The sequence below is a fragment of the Pterocles gutturalis genome, unplaced genomic scaffold (genome assembly GCF_000699245.1).
Source record: "Pterocles gutturalis isolate BGI_N339 unplaced genomic scaffold, ASM69924v1 scaffold5213, whole genome shotgun sequence".
Classification (NCBI taxonomy): Eukaryota; Metazoa; Chordata; class Aves; order Pterocliformes; family Pteroclidae; genus Pterocles; species Pterocles gutturalis.
In genome coordinates this window covers 7,070-17,221 of record NW_010125382.1, presented here as the reverse complement: position 1 = coordinate 17,221, position 10,152 = coordinate 7,070, and positions in this window count along the sequence as shown.

Here is a 10,152-nt window from a genome sequence, read left to right as displayed (position 1 = left end):
GTATATAATAAAAGTCACAGGTGATGCAGCAATTTAAATAAATTATTAGCAAATTAAATTATTTTTCATGTCACTGTCTGAAGGCCCTACACCATACTTTTCTTTACAGATTACAATCCAACTGGTCAACCCCAGCAACAACAAACAAAAAAAACATATAATGGAAAGACAAAGGAGCAATATAAAGACAACCTTGCCTAGTTCCCAGAAGTTTTTTTGTTTACTGAAGACTTTGATTAAAAAAATATAATCTACCTGTGGTTCATGGTTCTCATGGTCCACAGGAAAACAAGAACTACTAAGAAACATGGTAAGAAAACACAGAACGGACAGAACTTCATACATCAAGAGCCCATTTTCCTTAATCTTTCCTGATATTAGAAGAGTTCATTTGTGTTCAGAACAAAAACAAAAAAATAAACCAAAACTTGAATCTTCAACTTGGAGCAGAAAGAGTTAAGGCTGCCTTTATCTCCAAGCAGGAAAGAACCTTTAAAGTTCCATTCCAAGACTTCACAATGAAACTAGACCAATGACTAGGCTTTGAAGATTAACTGAAATTCTACAAAACAGCTGCAGACAAAAGGCAAATTTCAGCTTTTCCTCAGGCTTCAGTCACTAAGAAAACTACCCTGAAATTAAATTCTCGTGTATTTTACAATACAAATGTAACACACACACACACTTTCTGTACTGGGGCAAAGCTCCAGCTGCTATGTACTGCTTGTTCAAAGTGCAAGACACTTTTCTGAGAAGACTCAGCACAGTTGGGTGTTACCTACAGCATAACACACCCAAATTGTAAAGAGGGAAAAAAGTAAGTGATATAAAATTATTCTAAAGACAAGCCATTTAGCTTTCTTCTGTACTAAATACAATTAAATCATGCAGATTTCCCCATGAGAAAACACCAAGAACAGCAAAAGACTCAGCTGTTTTTTCCTCCCAAGGCCAAAGGTTCACCAGCCAGCCCGGGTACACCACAAGGTAAGAGAATCGCGGTCTGCCAGAAGCACCAATTCTCTTGAACAACCTCTTTTCAGCTACTTAAACACATTAATTTGCCATAGGAAATAAATTACTTGGGTATGTATGTATATTCTCAATTCAAGCTACCAAAACAGGGTGACCCACTCAAAGGTGAGAACAGCTCTCAACACCTTCTCATAACCTGTAGGCAAAAACAAGCATAGAGTTGGTTGTGGTTCTGTTAAATAGCTCTTTGGCATTCCTAAAGCACCAACCACCTTTGTGTGTGGATGCCAATACTTATTTTATGAACCTGGAATGGTCGGGGAAGATTATTTAATAGCACATTTCCCGTATCTTGATCCTAAATCATACCTTGTTTTGAGCGATTGCCTTCTACCTCTACATCTGAGGTAATTCATTTCAGTGTTCCAGATGTGGCATATGCCCATTCTTCAGGTATGTGTTATTATTATTACTTTGCATTAAAAAAATGAGGACCGTGGTGTTAAAAGACAGAACTTTGATTAGCTACCTCCAGTCAAAAAAACAAAAAAATCAAAACAAGTACTAAAACCTATGCCTCAAAAGGCAGTCACTGAAAATCCTGGGATTAAATGCTCGCTCTCAGTTTATCCTTTCCTAGAGCACTGTCCTGTCTGGCTACCTGGGACAGGCATCAGAGGGATAGATGTGGGGAAACCAAGAAAATGACTGCATAGGACAATCAAGGAAAAAAAACAGAGAGGCTTGAGCATCAACAAAGGGGTTCAAAAAAAGTAAGAACAGGGGGCCAAAAGGAGCCTCAAACAAGGCATCCCTGACACTACTTGGCACCTTTCTGTCTGGAGACAAGACAGCAGACGGGAGTGGAAAAAAGTCCTGCCCCACTGCTGGGATTCCCCCAGTCAAGCTTCTTTCTCATGGTGCTGTGGGTATCCAGCTTGACAGAGCCTGGCAAAGCTTAATGGTGAGCTCCTTGATGTGGTGGGTATATTAAGCAAGACAGACCCAGCATGGCTGTCCTTTCATCATCTCTCATCCCAGTGGCTATATTATGGAAATGCTGAAAAAAACTTCAGGCATCTCTTCTTTTACAGCTAAGACTTCATGGGTAAGGAAGTTTTCTGAGCAACTGCAAGACTACTATAGGAGAAGGAATATTACTAATAACATAATGGATCCCACAAGCAGGAAAAAACCATCAAAGGCTATATGCCTCTACAGCTCAAAGGCAAGGCAAAGAACACTGGTAAATTTGTAATGTAGGCTATGCAAGAATAGGATAGGATTATGATTAAGTCTTGAGCAAGCCCCTTTTTCAAAACCAAGGTGAGGAAGTCTATAAAACATAGTATGAGGAGTAAGAGAGGAAGTCTATAAAACATAGTATGAGGAGTAAGCCCATCAGCTGTGGTCATGAATCGGTGGGCGTCTGCTACACAGTCACAATGATTTAAGGACAAAGCAGCAATCACAAAAGTGCAAGGGCTACTCAGCAGTGGAAATGAAACCTGTTAAATTTATGGTTGGACTCGATGATCTTAAAGGTCTTTTCCAACCTAAACAATTCTACAATTCTAAATCATAAATTCATGGCTGTAAATCACAGTTCCCTTCTTATCTGACTTCATAAAACAAATGGGGAGAAATCTTCTAAACCAAAGCCTGGTATGCCAAGAATTTTGTAAGAGACTGCACATACCAAAAGCAAAATGAACAATGCAGTAGACACATAATCATACTAGGAATGCCTCTGATCAGCATTAGCCAGGAAAACACTTTGTCACGCAGAATGCTAGAGCATTAAACTCAAGTGAACAGCACGATTTACACTCACAATTCTTCCTGATGTTAGTCTGAACAGAAAGGCACCACGCTACTGAGATTCACTTTTTCTCTAAATGACTTTATGTTTATTCTTTACACTATTGTAGGTGACAAACTGAAAAATGCTAAAATAAACCAAACAAGACACATACAACCTTGTAATATCCCCCTGGACTCCCTTGTGCATCCTTCAGTGGAAACATGGTTGTTTTCATTCCTACAGACTCTGTTTGTACATTGGGGACCAATCCTGTTGATAATTAAACTTAAGCACAAGTAATCTGACTGAGGCCAATGAGCATGCTAATATGCATACAGTCATACAAATGTTTTCAGGTTGAATTTGACCTCAGGCCTCTTAACTAGTTATTCCAATAAAACAAACCTTAGCAATGCAAGTGTTTCCACTCATTGGGATATGGACACCACGTAAGATGATCACTGCCTTCTGAACACTGAGGAGCTCCTTTCAGGCCTCCGTCTTGTGCAAGATATCAGATCAAGGCAGTGCTGTGCCAGCAGCTGGCCAACTTAATTTCATCTAAACAGAAGCATGGTAACAGCCTTCTAATAAAAGGGTAGACATTTGGGCTAAGTATGTATTACACATTTGTAAGCATGTATTACACTTGTCTTTCTTACCTATATTCTACCTATTGATCATACTGGAAGGTGAAAAATCCCTAACATAGGTAACAACTTCAAATAGACAAGTGAAGTGTATTCATTTATAGTTTACATGGGAGAAGGAAGATCATGCACTTAGTTAACAATTTAAGGATACAAAATTGCTATATATGAGAACTAGGATAAATGAAATACATAAACAAACAGTGATAAATGAAAACAAGACTCTCAGTAACAGGGTTAGTTCTTCTGGATTGAGAAGGAAGATGACATAGGTTTATCATCAGTCCCCTTCCTCCAGGAGAGGTCTGAATTATTTCACTAAAATCTGTGCACAATTTCTGGGGAAAATTAGGGGATTAAGAAGGGGATTCACAAAGGCCAGCGCACCAACCGAGAAGCTGCCTTAACTTACCCAGACGAAACAAGGAGAGAAACTCAAGCCCTACCTTATCTCTTTCTAGAACTTAAGATATGTTTCTTTCAACTACTGGGAAGGACGTTAATCTAGACAAAATTCAAGATTTGAGCTCTCTCTTGTAGTGATGCCTCCACCAGAGATTTATAAAACACAGTTGAGGGGGCACCACTCACATAAACCACAGACGCACTTACTTGGGAAGCATCTTGGACGTTAAGTCACAAGGTGGTATCCTGTCTGTTACACTGGGGGCTCATATTGATATTAAACTATTCCATGGGAAGAGCTGTGCCTCTCTGCCAGCTGCTGGCAGGGCTGCGGCCCCATCTGACAGGTGTGTGCTGCTAACACCCACAGGATTCAGCCCCACAGGTGAGATGGCTGGAGAGAGGCCTGGCTGTGTGTCTCAATGCCAGCTGCGAGCAAGGCGCCACACTGCTTGGCCCCGTCGAGAGGCAGGCAGACTGGGACCTGCCCAGGGAGCTCCAACAGCAAAAGCTGTGGTGCCCGGGGATCTGGCTGCGGGTGCAGCCAGCAGCTCAGTGGGGAAAGATTTCAGGCTTCCCATTTTGGATCCAGGTGCCTGCAGGAGGAACACCCCAAGAATCCCAAGTTAATTTTTACTGCAAAGGGCCCGCTAGCATTTCTAGCTATAACCTGACCTTGCTTTTAAAATGAGCATTTTGCAGGTGAACTCGTCAGATCCACCATGAGCACAGGGACCGAGGGGATGATGAGAGCGCTTTGAAACCCTAACTGCAGCAATCGCTGTTGAAGGATATGAAGATGAAACTAATCTCATGTGGGATGTGGCAGAAGCGGATCACAGAGAAATACATGAGTTTTTAATTAAACATAAGACGAGCAAGAATAAAGAACAAGTCTTGTTGCTTTGAAAGGCTGAGCAAAGGCAGCCATTGCCTACGGTAAATAAAAACATATTTAAAGAAATACTTTCTTCACACAGAAATACTAGAAAGCATTGGTTTTCCTCTTCATTCCAGCTTTCCTTTCTCAACAGTTATTTCGCTGAGGATTCATATGCCCCTGCTTAAAGGTAGCCCCAGCTGCCCGTGGAGGAAGCCGACCTCTCATCAGAGCCAGCCAGAGACGCCCAGGGCTGCCAAGGGGCTTAGTCAACCCTTTACCTGCATAAGGTCCTTTCACTCAACCATAACACATGTTTTATTATACTGAAACAGGCCTTTCATTAAAGAGCTCAACATATCATTAACTACAAATGAAACAAAAGACTTTCAAAAGCATCAGCACAGGACTAAAATTGCCTTCTTTAAAACCAAGGGGAGCTTACCCTTGACCTTGATGGGAGGAGGTTTGGGTGAGCTTGGGTTAACTCCGAGTTCTTTTGAAAATCCCAGGCAAGGTGGTGAAACACTAAGATTAAGAAGGCTGCCAGAAGAAGTGGTGCAGTAATGGCAATTTATTCCCCTTGACCCGATGCATTAATGCTTATTTCCTGCACACACAAACTGTATAGCATAAATCAAATCAGCACCTTCTCTAAATGCAGATTGGAAGAAACAGTGAGGCTTCACTTCAGTTCACAGCAGAGGTGTTTGTCAAAACCATGTAAAACTCCTTGCCAATACATAAGTACACAAGGGAACACAAATCTATTCGCAGACAAAGCAAGAGCAGGAAGAAACTTCAAAAAGAAAATCTGACACTATACTGGAACAACGGTCCACTGGCTAAAAGAAGCAACAAGTTGGTTTTCTGTTTTCACAGACAACTGCCAAATAGATAAAAACTGGCTTTAAAAGTCTTGTGTACAAAACCGTAAATCTTCTAACAAGATAAACCGCAGCTGCATCCCTCTGAGGTAAGAAGTGATACTTGGGTGCTCTAGTTCTCAAACATATAAACATATATATGACCATAAACAAATTTGGAAGGAAAGCTTAGTTGCATATGGTAATGCAGGGAGGGCTTCAAGATATAATAACCATGCATAATTAACTGTATCCTAGAGGAACTTACTAACTTTTGCCATATGAGTGACATTTCCCAGTGAGCAGTAAGCCACATCACTGTTGATATTCTCAGTCGACAGGCAAAAGGAGTAAGGAGTCACTTTTCAGCCGCAGAAATGATTTTTTTCTTTGAAGGTTGAGACATGCTTCCATGTCAGCGTAGGGAAAACAGCATTGCACCCGTTCTTTCACCAGAAAGAACATTTCAGTCATCAGCAGCAAGACCTTTGTCCTGCTTTGGTCAACAGGAGTCTGGCCTCTGACTTCACTGGAGTCAGACTTTCACTGTGATACACTGGTTAACATTTTTACTGACTTTGAATGGCTATGCAGCCTCCACAACACAAGCAAGCTAAGGTGGGTGTGTTTGCTGCTTGGTGTTTTTTTAAAAAAACAGCATTCATAGACTTAATTTAATGAAGACAATAGATTTTCCCCATGCAATGGGAATACAAAAATTAAACAAACATATTCAGATGGAGTTCCATCAGGCACAACTCCAGAAGGCAATTCTGGAGGTGCTAAAAGAAAAGCTGGCCAGCTCTGAAGGAAAATATTAATGAAGAAAAAAAAAAATCATTACAATAAGTCTACAAAGTTTTAAGTAGGAAGTTCTCTCACTTACTCTGGAGCATATTTTAGTGTATATCCATGGGCCACAGGGGCCATTAATTAGTATCAATCGAATGCCTATACTGATGACATAATACAAAAATAACAACTGCATCTTGCTTTTTCATGTTTACAAGCAGCTTTATCAAGCTGCAGGATCAGGTCCTTACAAGAAAGATTCCAGTCTGTTGTAGAAAACAATTATTATTGTCTGTACAAAGCTTTTTCCCTCACCACATCCTGAGACAAGACCAACAGTGGGAAGCTGGCAACAATTAACAAAAGATCTCAAGGATCATAGAGGACTGCAACTATGCATGTTTTTGGAAAAAAATAAGACATGGGCACGATTTTATCATACTGTGATGGACAGTGCTTTAGGCACAGTTCAGAATATTCCAGAACACAAACTGACAAGCATGCAAATGAAGTTAATTCACCTACAAACTTCCTGAAGATATAGTCCCTCCCATCACTCAAGTCACTGACAAAGAGGTTAAACAGAATTGGTCCCCCTGTCAACCCTGAAGAACACAACTCGTAACTATCCTCCAGTTAGATGGATATTGAACCACTGACCACCACCCTGTGAGCCTGGGGGTCTGGCCTTTTTTTCACCTACTGTGCAGTCCACCCATTCAGCTCACACTTTCCCAACTAGCCACAAGAATGTTATGAGACTGGGCTGAAAGCCTTGCTGAAGTCAAGTAAACAAAATCTATTTCTGTCATCCACAGGGGCAGTCATTTAATCACAGAAGGCAAGAACCAAGTTGTTCAAGCTTGATTTACCTGTGGTAAATCCAAGCTGGCTGTTCCCAGACACTTTATCGCACTTTGTGCATTTGGTTTACGACAGTCTACCAAACATGACAAAAAAAAGACCTCTCAAAGATATGGGTTTGTTTCCTCAGCACTCTCAAGATGCATTCCATCCAGCCCAGTGGATCTGTGTATGTCCACTCTACTCAGGTAGTTCCTAACTCAATTCTCTTCTACTATAAACAGCATCTCCCTCATCCAAATTCCACTACTAGGCACAGAGACCAGGGCCAACTGACAGCAGACTTCCCATATGAAGACCCAGCCTTTTCCATGTCCTTCATCAGTGGTAGCCTTATTCTTCCTTCTGCTGCCAAAGTACCTCTAGAAGTCTATCTTGTCCTTCAAATCCTTGAATGGTTTCAAACTCAGATGAGTTTTGCCCTTCATAATGCTATGCCTAAAAGCCCACACATTCATATTGCTCCTGAGTAGCCTGTCCTCACTTCCCCCTCCTAGACAATTCCTTTTCTAATTTGAGCTCAGCTGGGAGTTCCCCTTTCAGCCAAACTGGCCTCCTGCCATGCCTGCTGCTTTTCCTGTACGTAGGAATGGACCACATTTGTGCTTTGAAGAGGTCTTCCTTGATGATCAGTCAGGCCTCTTGGGTGATTTTGTCCTTCAGAAGTGTCTCCTACAGGGTGCCATCAACCAGTTTCATGCACAAGCTAAAGTCCAGGATCATTACTCTGGTACTTGCTTTGCTCTCTTCTCTCAGTATCTTAAACTTTAGCACTGCATGGTAACTGCAGCCAAGACTGACATTAACCAACACATCCCTAAACAGTTGTTCCTTGCTTGTGAGTAGCAAGCCCAGTTAAGCACCTCCCTTAGTCTACTCATAAAGGACACTAATCAAGATATTGCCCCTTCTGCATTCTATAAACCTCCTGGATTGCCACACTGTGTCACATTCCCAGTAAACACCAGGGTTGTTAAAGCTTCCCTGAGAACCAGGACCTGCAATAGAAGCACTCTTTATAGAAGGCTTCATAGGACCACAGGGAAACTCAGGTTGTAAGAGACTTCAGGGGGTCTCCTGTCCAACTCCCTGTTCAAAGCAGGGTCAGCTCTGAGGTCAGACCATGTTGCTCAGTATTCTATCCAGCCAAGTCTTGAAAACCTCCAAGGATGAAGACTACTCAACCTCTCTGGGTCCATGTTCCCCTTCTTGACTGCCCTTATGATGAAAAACTCCTTATAGCCAGTCAGAACCTCCCATTCCAACTAACACTAACAACGAACACCCTTGATCTCTCACCTTCCCACCACGCATTGCTGTCTTCTCTTGATATCCTCTTTGTAGGTATTGGAAAGCTGCTATCTGATCCCCCAAAGCCTTCCCTTCTCCAGGCTCTACCTCCTTTTTATCAGGAAGCCCTACAAAAGATGCCACCAAAATGTCTCTCTTACTGAGCTCCCTTCTGACCCTAGCCCATAAGCTCTTGACCAGCCTGTTTCCCAGGCAATAGCAAAGCTATGTGCATTCAAGACACTCCTTTGAAGAGACTGTGATGGAATCCCTTTCTAAGAACCTGAGGCCATGTACCATGGCACCACAGTCATGTGAACCATCCCACCATGTCTCTGCAAATCCAATGACATCCCAGTGCTGAAACTGCAGACTTCCACTTTCTCCCAGCATGCCTGCTGGTAAAGACACTTATATTTGCCCCACTCTGTCAAGTTGATCCCATCTGTCCCTAGCAGTGTCCATTTCTTGAAAAGGGTCCTGTGGTCACAGCGTCCAAAGTGCTGCCATGACACCAGGTGCACAGACACATGTGAATATGCAAGACGCACCCACCCCTGCCCAGGTTTTTCCCCTTGAATGGCAGGCTGGCGAACATTGCTTGGGCTCCATCCCTTCACATGGGATCACTGAGCCCCATAGTCATCCTTAATCTGCTGAAGTATTACTAGTGCCCACATGAAAGAGTAGTAAAATCTGATGATCGGCCAGGCCTTGGCAACCTCTGTGATGTCCTGGATCCAGTCCCTGGGGAAGCAGAAAACCTTGGAACTCATCAGGTCTGGTCAGCGGATGGATGTTTCCATTCCCTGCACCAGGGAGTCTTCAATCCGTTACCCATTGCTTCCTCTTAGCAGCACTCATTCTAATGAGTAGTTGATCAGGCACAGCTGGTCCAAACAGCTCTCTTGCCAAAACTCACTCCTCCTCTCCTGTTTCCAAGGACTATATGTTTTATTAAAGCTGTATTATTGTTAGCCTCACATATTTGTGTTACTGAGGATGACACTAAGTATGGTTATAACTTTCCATTAACTTACCTGAAAGAAACTGTTGGAGACTGGACAGGAAACACTATAGTGATGCCTGAGATTTAGGCTTCTCAAAGTCAAAAACACGGACGTAAGCAGCAGAAACACAGCTGCTTATTAACATTGCAAAAAAGCAACAAATGTTCCTTAAATTGTAAAAAAAAAAAAATCTCTTACATTCATATACACATTAAAACCAAAATAGACATACAGAACGCACTGTAGAACCAGGGGAGCTGATTGCTTGACCATGTCACGATGCACACTGTTAATGTTGAGTGTGTGCACAGACCTTTAATGCCAGACTTCACAGATCTCACTGCGGTCAGGAACAAAGCCAAAGCCATAAATGTAACACCCGATTTTCAGGGGAGATGGGAATGTGGAAAAGAGTTTGGGAAATTCTCATATGAGGATGCCTTTGAATCTCTCCAGAGAACCAGAGAACATTTTCTACAGCCTCCGGGCACTGGGATGTGGCACAAGGGCATTCCTTCATCTCCAGGTCAATTCAGCACGGCCAAGGCTGCCAAGCCCATCCCTTTCCTTCAGATATATATGGGAGGAAACTCCCCCTTCTGTCACTGGACTATAC